This window comes from Miscanthus floridulus, chromosome 2 (genome assembly GCF_019320115.1).
Source record: "Miscanthus floridulus cultivar M001 chromosome 2, ASM1932011v1, whole genome shotgun sequence".
NCBI classification, from domain to species: domain Eukaryota; kingdom Viridiplantae; phylum Streptophyta; class Magnoliopsida; order Poales; family Poaceae; genus Miscanthus; species Miscanthus floridulus.
In genome coordinates this window covers 99,639,000-99,648,423 of record NC_089581.1, presented here as the reverse complement: position 1 = coordinate 99,648,423, position 9,424 = coordinate 99,639,000, and the positions used below count along the sequence as shown (strand labels likewise).

General features: G+C 52.8%; 1 pseudogene; it reads left to right on the top strand.

Moving 5' to 3' along the window:
- Positions 1-7,187: 7,187 nt before the first annotated feature.
- On the top strand, positions 7,188-8,543 carry LOC136536820 (uncharacterized; annotated as a pseudogene).
- The last annotated feature ends 881 nt before the right edge of the window (positions 8,544-9,424 follow it).

Genomic DNA, 9,424 nt, shown 5'->3' with positions numbered 1-9,424 from the left:
GAACGAGGCAGCGATGGCTATCGCCATGGAGGGTGGCGCTCCCGCCGCCACAGCTGTCCACGGAACTCACGCGCCACCGCGTTTCTACAAGCTGGAGTTTCCGACGTTTGATGGCAGCGTCGACCCACTCAATTGGTTGAACCACTGTGATCAATTCTTCCGCGGACAGCGAACCCTCGACTCGGACCGGACCTGGCTCGCCTCGTACCACCTCCGCGGAGACGCCCAGACGTGGTACTACGCGTTGGAGCAGGATGAAGGCATGCCAGCTTGGGATCGTTTTCGCGCCTTGTGCCAACTCCGCTTCGGGCCCCCAACGCAGGGCACACGACTCGCTCAACTCGCGCGGCTGCCCTTCACTTCCTCGGTACAGGAGTACTCCAACCGCTACAATGCGGTTCTCTGCCATGCGCGTGATCTGAACCCACGGCAGAAGGCCGAGCTCTACGTCGGCGGTCTTCCGGAGCACATCCAGGTGGACGTCGAGCTGCAGCACCCGCCTGACCTGCAGACCGCGATGTACCTCGCGCGGGCCTTTGAACGCCGCGCGGCGGCCTTCATGCCGGCGCAGCCGCCACAGCAGCGGGGTGGGCGACCACCTCCACGGCCGTCCATTGCTGCCCCAGCGACGGGAGGGGCTCCTGCCAACCAGTCGCCGGCCCTGTCCCCTGCGGCCACCGGTCAGCCGCGATTTCGACGTCTGACTCCGGCGGAACAATTGGAGCGGCGACGCCAGGGCCTCTGCTTCAATTGTGATGAGCAGTATGCGCGGGGACACGTGTGCAAGCGCCTTTTCTACCTCGAGACCGTCGACGAATCTGCGACCGCCGAAGATGAAGGGGTTGTGCCACCAGAAGATTCGGCTACGCCGGCAGAGGAGCCTACAGCTAATGCCCTTGTTGTCTCGATGTATGCTCTCGCAGGCATTCGAACGGAAAACACAATGCTCCTGCCTGTGTCGCTGAAGGGCGAACGACTCCTCGCCTTGCTAGACACCGGGTCCACGCATACATTCCTCCAGGGCCACGTGATGCGCCGTTTGGGGCTCTCTTCCTCGGCCGCCGCGCACCTCCATGTCACTGTCGCCAGCGGGGAGCGCCTGCCGTGCGAGGGGATCGGCCGCGACATGCCCCTCTCCATCGGTGGCGCGTCGTACCCGGTCACCTGCGTCGGCCTCGCGTTGGGCTGCTTCGACTTCATCCTCGGCGTCGACTTCTTGCGCACCCTGGGGCCGCTCACCTGGGACTTCGACGCCCACACGGTGTCCTTCCAGCGGGACAACCAACGCATTACATGGCAGTGCGAAGGCTCCCCAACGGCGCCTCAACACCTGCTGGCCGCGGACGTAGCCGACCAGCCCCGGCCCTTGCTGGACAGATTACTACAGCAGCACGGCGCCATCTTTGAGGAGCCGCGCGGCTTGCTGCCCGTGCGGCCATACGACCATCGGATCCATCTCCTTCCTGGCACGGCACCGGTGGCGGTCAGGCCATACAGATATCCACAGCTGCAGAAGGATGAGCTCGAGCGTCAATGCGCCATCATGCTGGAACAGGGCATCATCCGGCCCTCTACGTCCCCATTCTCGGCCCCTGTCCTTCTGGTCAGGAAGGCGGATGGCTCCTGGCGCTTCTGCATCGACTACAGGGCTCTCAACGATAAAACATCAAAGGATAAGTTCCCGATTCCGGTGGTCGACGAGCTCCTCGATGAACTACACGGCGCCAAGTACTTCACCAAGCTTGACCTCCGTTCGGGCTATCATCAGGTGCGCATGCACCATGAGGACATCGCCAAGACAGCGTTCCGCACTCACCAGGGGCACTTCGAGTTCCTGGTCATGCCGTTTGGCCTCTGTAATGCGCCGGCAACCTTCCAGGCGCTGATGAACGACGTTCTTCAGCCATTCCTCCGCAGGTTTGTGCTGGTTTTCTTTGATGACATCCTCATCTACAGCGCATCATGGGCAGCACACCTCCAGCACGTCGGCCTCGTCCTCAGCGCCCTTCGCGCGCATGGTTTGTTTCTCAAGCGGTCCAAGTGTTCCTTCGGCGCCTCCTCCGTGGCCTACTTGGGCCACATCATCTCTAAAGACGGCGTCGCCATGGACAGCGACAAGGTGGAGGCGGTCGCAGCTTGGCCGGCCCCCCGCTCACCCCGCGGCGTACGGGGCTTCTTGGGGCTGGCCGGCTACTACAGAAAGTTCATTAAGGACTTCGGGTCCATCGCTGCGCCCCTCACACGTCTCCTGCGCAAGGAGGCGTTCGCCTGGGATGAGGCGGCTGACGAGGCGTTCTCCAGCCTCAAGCGCGCTTTATCATCGGCTCCTGTGTTGCAGATGCCGGACTTTGATTGCCAGTTCGTGGTCGACTGCGACGCCTCCGGCACCGGCTTCGGCGCAGTGCTGCACCAGGGGGCGGGTCCCCTGGCCTTCTTCAGTCGGCCGTTCGCTGCCCGTCACATCAAGCTGGCGGCTTATGAGCGCGAGCTCATCGGCTTGGTCCAGGCTGTGCGCCATTGGCGGCCGTACCTCTGGGGCCGCCGCTTCCTCGTCCGCACCGACCACTACAGCTTGAAGTTTCTCCTCGATCAACGGCTGTCCACGGTTCCTCAACATCAGTGGCTCAGCAAGTTGTTCGGGTTCGACTTCACCGTCGAGTACCGGCCGGGGCGCCTCAACACCGCCGCCGACGCGCTCTCCCGCCGTGACGAGGACGGCCCCACGGCGCTGGCTGTGTCCGGGCCATCCTTCCGCCTCTACGACGACATCAGGGCGGCATTGGCGCTGGACCAGGAGGCCGGTGAACTCCTCCAGCAGCTGTCCAGCGGGGCGCTGGATGCTCCGTGGCGCGCCGAGGACGGGCTGCTGCTCCACGGCAAGCGTGTCTTCATCCCGGCACATGGCGACCTCCGTCCCCAGGTGGTTGCGCTGGCACATCAGGCCGGCCATGAGGGCATACAGAAGACCCTCGTTCGCCTCCGCCAAGACTTCTACTTCCCAGGTGACCGCGTTCTGGTGCAGGACTACGTCCGCTCTTGCGACACGTGCCAGCGGAACAAGACACCGACAACGCACCCAGCGGGGTTGCTCCAGCCCTTGGCTGTTCCATCGCAGGTGTGGGCGGACATCTCTATGGACTTCGTCGATGGCCTTCCCAAGGTGCATGGCAAATCGGTCATCCTAACGGTGGTTGATCGGTTCTCCAAGTACGCGCACTTCATCGCCCTCAGCCACCCCTACACGGCTGCGTCGGTGGCGCGTGCCTTCTTCGATGGCATCGTGCGCCTCCACGGCTTCCCCACCTCCATCGTCAGCGACCGCGACCTCGTCTTCACCAGCAATTTGTGGCGTGATCTCTTCAAGCTTTCAGGCGTGAAGCAGCGTTTGAGTACGGCTTTCCATCCACAGACGGATGGGCAGTCCGAGGTGGTCAACCGGATCATCGTGATGTACCTACGCTGTGTCACCGGGGATCGTCCTCGCTCCTGGGTCGACTGGCTTTCTTGGGCGGAGTACTGCTACAACACGTCCTTCCAGACGGCGCTCCGGGCAACGCCGTTCGAAGTGGTCTACGGCCGCCCCCCACCGCCCCTCCTTCCGCTCCAGCATGGGGCGGCTCAGACTCAGGCGGCTGAGATGATGCTTCGCGATCGCGACGCGTTCCTGGAGGAGGTCCGGGAGCGTCTCCTTCAGGCACAGCAGTACGCCAAGCGGTACTATGACGAGCATCACCGCGACGTGTCCTTCGCGGTGGGCGCCTGGGTGCTGCTGCGTCTCCTCCACCGTCCTATGCAGGTCCTCGTCGCGCACTCCAAGGGCAAGCTCCGCCCACGCTACGCTGGGCCGTTCATGGTGCTCGAGCGCGTCGGGCCGGTGGCATACCGTCTACAACTTCCTGCCGGCGCTCGCCTTCATGACGTCTTCCATGTCAGTCAGCTCAAGGCCTACACAGGAGCTCCCCCGGCTGCTCCAGTTCATCTTCCGCCGGTGCAGGATGGCCGCCTTCTTCAGGCGCCTGAGCGCGTGCTGCGCGCTCAACTCAGTCGCGGCGCATGGAGCGTTCTTGTCCAGTGGCAGGGGCTTCCAGTGGATGATGCGACATGGGAGCCGCTGGAAGAATTCAAGGAGCAATATCCTGACGTCCAGCTCGAGGACGAGCTGTTTGCCGAGGAGGGAAGAGATGTTATGACCGGTATACAGTATAAGAGGCGTAACCGGGCCAATAGTGGCTGAATAGGCCCGTTTAGTTATTGTTTACAGGGAATAAATATTTATCTATTAGCTTGAGGGTTATTCCGTAAAAGGATATTTTAGAGTATAAATTATTGTAATTGGGATTATTGAGAATTAAGCAGAAACAATCTTAATTGTTTCCGGCTTCCCCCAGGGAGCCGGGATTTGCCCTAGCCGCCCTCCCTGTCATCTCCCACGCCAGCTACCTCGCGACGGCGCCCAGCCGCCGGCAGCGAGGCTCCAGGCCTGCTCCTCCTCCCTCACACCCGTACAAGCTACGCAACGTTGCCGGTAGGATCAGGAATCCTATCACTCTCACGTGATATTGGAATGTGTGTATGAGCCTATCTCTTGATTAAGAGTTAGCTTTTCTATCTCTAATATTAAAATATTAAAAAAAATACTTAGAGCTAACTTATGAGCTACTCTCTCCGTCCCTAAAAAAATGCAATTTTAGAATAGTATCACATGTTAGTATATCAACTTTATTAATTATAGATAAAAAATTATAGATATTTATAATATCAAATAAATATCATTAGATTAATTACGAAATATATTTTTATAATAAATTAATTTAAAGTTATAAATGTGAATAATATTTATTAAAAAATTAGTCAAACGTGAACCACTAGGTGGCACGTAACATATAGTTGCATTCCAGGATGGAGGTAGTAGCCATTCCGGGTGCCCTAAGCTGGAACTTGTATCATCGGGTATCGAACACATAAAAAAAACAGAATTCATGGACAGAACGCACGGCAGTGTTAAATGTGGCATAAAAGATGAAGTCATTGTCATTTAAAGTGAAGAAAAAAATTACAGGATCATATACGGAAGTACTCCGTATATCAACTTTCAGTGTCATATAAAAATGGTAATTTTCTGGAGAGAAAGCGGAAGCGTGGGGCTGCGGAACTGCCATCGTGCGCAAGACGACGCGCCGGAGGACAGCGAATGGCTGGTGGTTGCCGCCTGCGCGAGCCTTGTGCTCTTGGGGCGGCACCCTGGCGCAACCTTGAGGTGCTCCCGTGTCTTCCGGTCAAATCGTGAGCCGGGCGTGGCGTGGCGTGGCGTACAGGAATTTTTCTGGGGGCCATTGCCGCTGAGCGTGGCGTACGGTGCTGCTTCCATTTCAGTCACGTCTTTTGGCTGGTGGACGGCGGTGCCGTTTCGCCGCCGGGCGGGGAAAAGCGTCGCTGCTAGAGCACCAGTAGAATGATTTGATTTGGCTGGCGACAATAGCCCATTGTTTTGTTTTGTCATGCCCAGCGTGCCAATATATATATACACGTCCTGCTTGTTTAAGCCATACTTTTTTTAGTCAACAAATAATATTTTTTATCTCATAATAAATCAACCAACAATATTTTTAGTCGTGGCTTATCAGCCAAACGAACAGGACCATAGTTAGATGATGTGAACGTTTTTTTTGTGCTTCTATTAGATGATGAATGAACACCAGAATTCTCCATCTGAAACGACGGTTACAAACTTTCCATGTGCTACTGCACAGGTGTTGTAGGAGAGCAAAGTGACTTTTGGGTTTGCTTTGCAAAAAAATAATGTGTTAATTTATTACTACTGTCTCCTCAAAATATGACTCATTATTGTTTCACGGCAAGTCAAAATTTCCCTTGCTTTGACTAAGTTTTTATAAAAGAGTTTTGCTCTGGTAGACCACCTAAAAAAGTTTACACGCGATAGTGGTAGACCACCTAAAAAAGTTTACACGCGATAGTGATGACACATTCACATACTGTGGAGGGGGCGGAACGGACGCGTTCACTCCGGCAATTGTCGGCAATGAACCAGCCGGTTTCCTTCGTGGCTTAGCGGGTGGATCGACTCGGGGCTCGATGCTGGGTCGATTGACCGTGGTATTTCCTCATCCCCGTTCCTTCGTTTCGAGTTCCCATGGTTACGGAGTGAGAAGGTTCTGGAAGTTCGGGGAGATTGGTGGTGCCCATGCGGGTTCCTTCTGCAGAGCTCGCTCTAGCGCTTTCGACGATCCTTCTGAGAGTTCCGCTTGTTGGGTTGGATTTGTTGTTTATGGGGAATTGAAGGCTTACTCTGGCATTCCCGCCATACACGATTTCGCCCATGAGTTCTCAGAGGTCGTCGTCCAGGTACCCGGGTTCGATGCGAGCTGAGGCTCGTTCCATCAGTAAGAGGGAATTAGAGTTCCAATCAAAGATTCCTGCTGCGATTTCAATTCATGATCATTCAGAATGGTTAAAGGCTGACATGGATGATTGGTTGAGTTCTGATCGATTTCCTCCTTTGAGTTCGAAATAGAAATCCCCCGCAGTGGCGTTCAAGCTCCCTAAACATTCTCAGTTGAAAGATTATGATAGAGTTGAGCGCCTTCGTCATTGCAAACTTCCTCTGGTTGCTGCGGTTGATTCCAATTCGGTTGCAATTGGTAATTTGCCAATCCATTTCTCTTGGGATAGCAAATTGGGGGATGTTTTGAGAGGTGATGATATGATAAAGTCAACCGAACAAATTGTTCACGATTCACAGTCGTCGTTGTCGAAAAAAGATTTGCAGTCACCACCGTTGGTGCACAAGGAGACCAGCTCCGGAGCTCAGTCATCGAGGAAGAGTTCAGACAAGACACGAGAGTTGGGGAAGAAGACGAAGTCGTCTGTGCCTAAAAGTGTTAATGGGCCGGCCTAGCCAGGCCTGTCTATTGCGGACCTCTTCTCCCACTCCTATTCTCCCTCATCCAGTAGGGCACCAAAGCCACGCTCCTCTCACTGGGAATGGGTAGCTGCCACTAGGGCTTGGGATCTGGACGCCGAGAGGTTCCCTGCGAGCGTGAGTGACATCCGTAAGTTTGGGGCTCAGGCGAAGCACCTCCGTCGTGTGTGCCCAAGCATGATGGATGAGAGACCTTTCATTGAAGTAGCCATGGACAAGCGACAGTTCCAAGGCCGAGAGGCTAGAGATGGAGACTAATCCAGAGATCTTAGAGATGGAGAGCGATTCAATGAGAGATTCAGAGATGGCCATGATGGCTAGGATGGGTACCAGGGCCCAAGGCAGGATGGCTAGGATTACCAATCTAGTGATGGGTGCGGTCCGCGAGCTCCTCTAGATCAGGGAAACAGTGATCCAAGGCAGGGCCGTCAGCCATACAGAGGTCAGGAGCAATGGGAGTTTTAGAATCGCAAGAGGGTTGGGGACCATCCTGAGGAGCGGGATGTACGATAGATGATGGAGGAAGATCTCTGCCACAAGATTGAAGATCACAGAAGGGGATACAATGCTCAACAGAACTAGGATTCAGGTGCAATTCAGTCCTCAGGTCTTGCTATGAAGTGCTTCAATTGCAACAATTATGGTCATCACCAATCTACCTGCAAGAAACCCCCGTTTTGCTATAGCTGTCGAGACACAGGTCACAAATCAAACCAATGCCCATTGATGAGATCTAACAAAGGTTTGCGCCTCTATGCTTATGGCATGCCTGGCTAGATTTTTTATGCTTTAGATCTTCCTGAGCCCAAGGCAGAGATCAAACCTGAGTCTGAGGGACCAATTAGAGCTATTGTGTCTATCCTAGAAGGAAGAGGTACTAAACTTAGAGTTAAGACTAAACTACAATATCTGATGGATTCCAAGTAGGACTGGCATGTCAAGCGTATCTCTGGTAGTGAGTCTTTGGTCAACCTCCCTTCCAAAGTTGCTCTGAATTTGCTAGTCAAGATGAAGAAAATCAAGTTCATCACGTCAGATATTGTAGCGGTGGTTGATGAGTCAGATATGGACCCTGATGTTTTTCAAGTACTACAAACAGTTTGGGTCAGAGCTATTGGCATTCCTAAAATTGCCAGAACTGAGTTTGTTGTTATGGAGCTTGCTAGATTGGTTGGAGATCTGGAGGAGGAGCATCTACCTTCTTTTACTATGGAAATCAGTGTGGGTCAAGGTGTCTTGCCGTAATCCTAACCAAATAGGTGGGACATCTGAAGTCTTTATCAATAAGCAGGGCAGGAAGATAACCTGGCACTTTTCAGACAAGCTCCAGAAACACCCACCAACTAAACCTGATGATGATTTAGATGATGTTGAGGATGACATTACAGATGAAGAAGACCCTAAATCTCAAGAAAGTCAAGGTTGGCTAGAGTCTGGAAAGGCACCACCAGGTGCTTCCAATCAGAATGATGGGTCTGGTCCATCTAATTATCAAGGAAAGCAAACTGCTATCGGGAATGTAGATCAAGATGCTGCTGTAACAGACAAGTTAGAGGTGCTTGATCAGGTTAATACACATGACTGTCAAAGGCTGTTAGCTTGAATCCTCAGAGTAAACAAAAAGTCTTGGTGAAAGAAGGCATCAATGAGAAAGAACATAAGAAAGGAGAGAGGGCTGTTTCCTAAATTTGAAGGGGTGGCGGTTCTGTAATGTCAACTATCGGTGAAATAGGAAAAGTGAATTAGGATGAATTGCAAAAGTCAACAAAAGAGTTGGGGTCTCAGCCAGAGAAGGAAACATCTGTTGATGGGCTGGTGTTTGATGTGAACGTTGCAAGGATATAGAACAAGTCAGTAACCAGACCAATGGATGAGAAGGAGGTGTTAGAGGTCGGGATGCAGGAATTGGTGGAGGGCCTCAAGAATACTTCTGTGATGCTAGACACTGGGTTATCAAAGGACAAGAGCTTAACTATTGGCAGCACCAGACATAGCTTGAGAATCTAGGAGCAGGGGGAGTTCATGCTCGACAAAGTTATGGCTAAAAAAACTAATTCCAAAGGTATTATTTCATCTTCCTCTATCTTTGTAGAAGATTGTTCTTTAGAGTCAATGGCTAGAATTTGTGGTTTTTCTCTGGGTCAGGAAGAAACCACTAGATTAGCTAATATTTCCTTGATTCAAGCTAAAGAAGAAGCCCTTCTTGCTTTGCAAAAAGCAAAGCAAAAAATTGATTCAAGTTCTGTGACTTCACTTGAGTTATGTGAAAATAGAGTTCTTTCAGAGAATGAGAGTTCTGTGATGAAGATGTCCCTTGCTTTAGAGTTGGAGGGGACCAGTGCAAATGTTGAGGATAATTTATCTCATATTGATCAAGGATGAAGATTCTCTTCTAGAATGTTAGAGGCCTGGAAAATGCAGGTAGAAGGAAATTGCTGTTAGAGTTAGTCAACAAACATTATTTTGATTGTATATGCTTACATG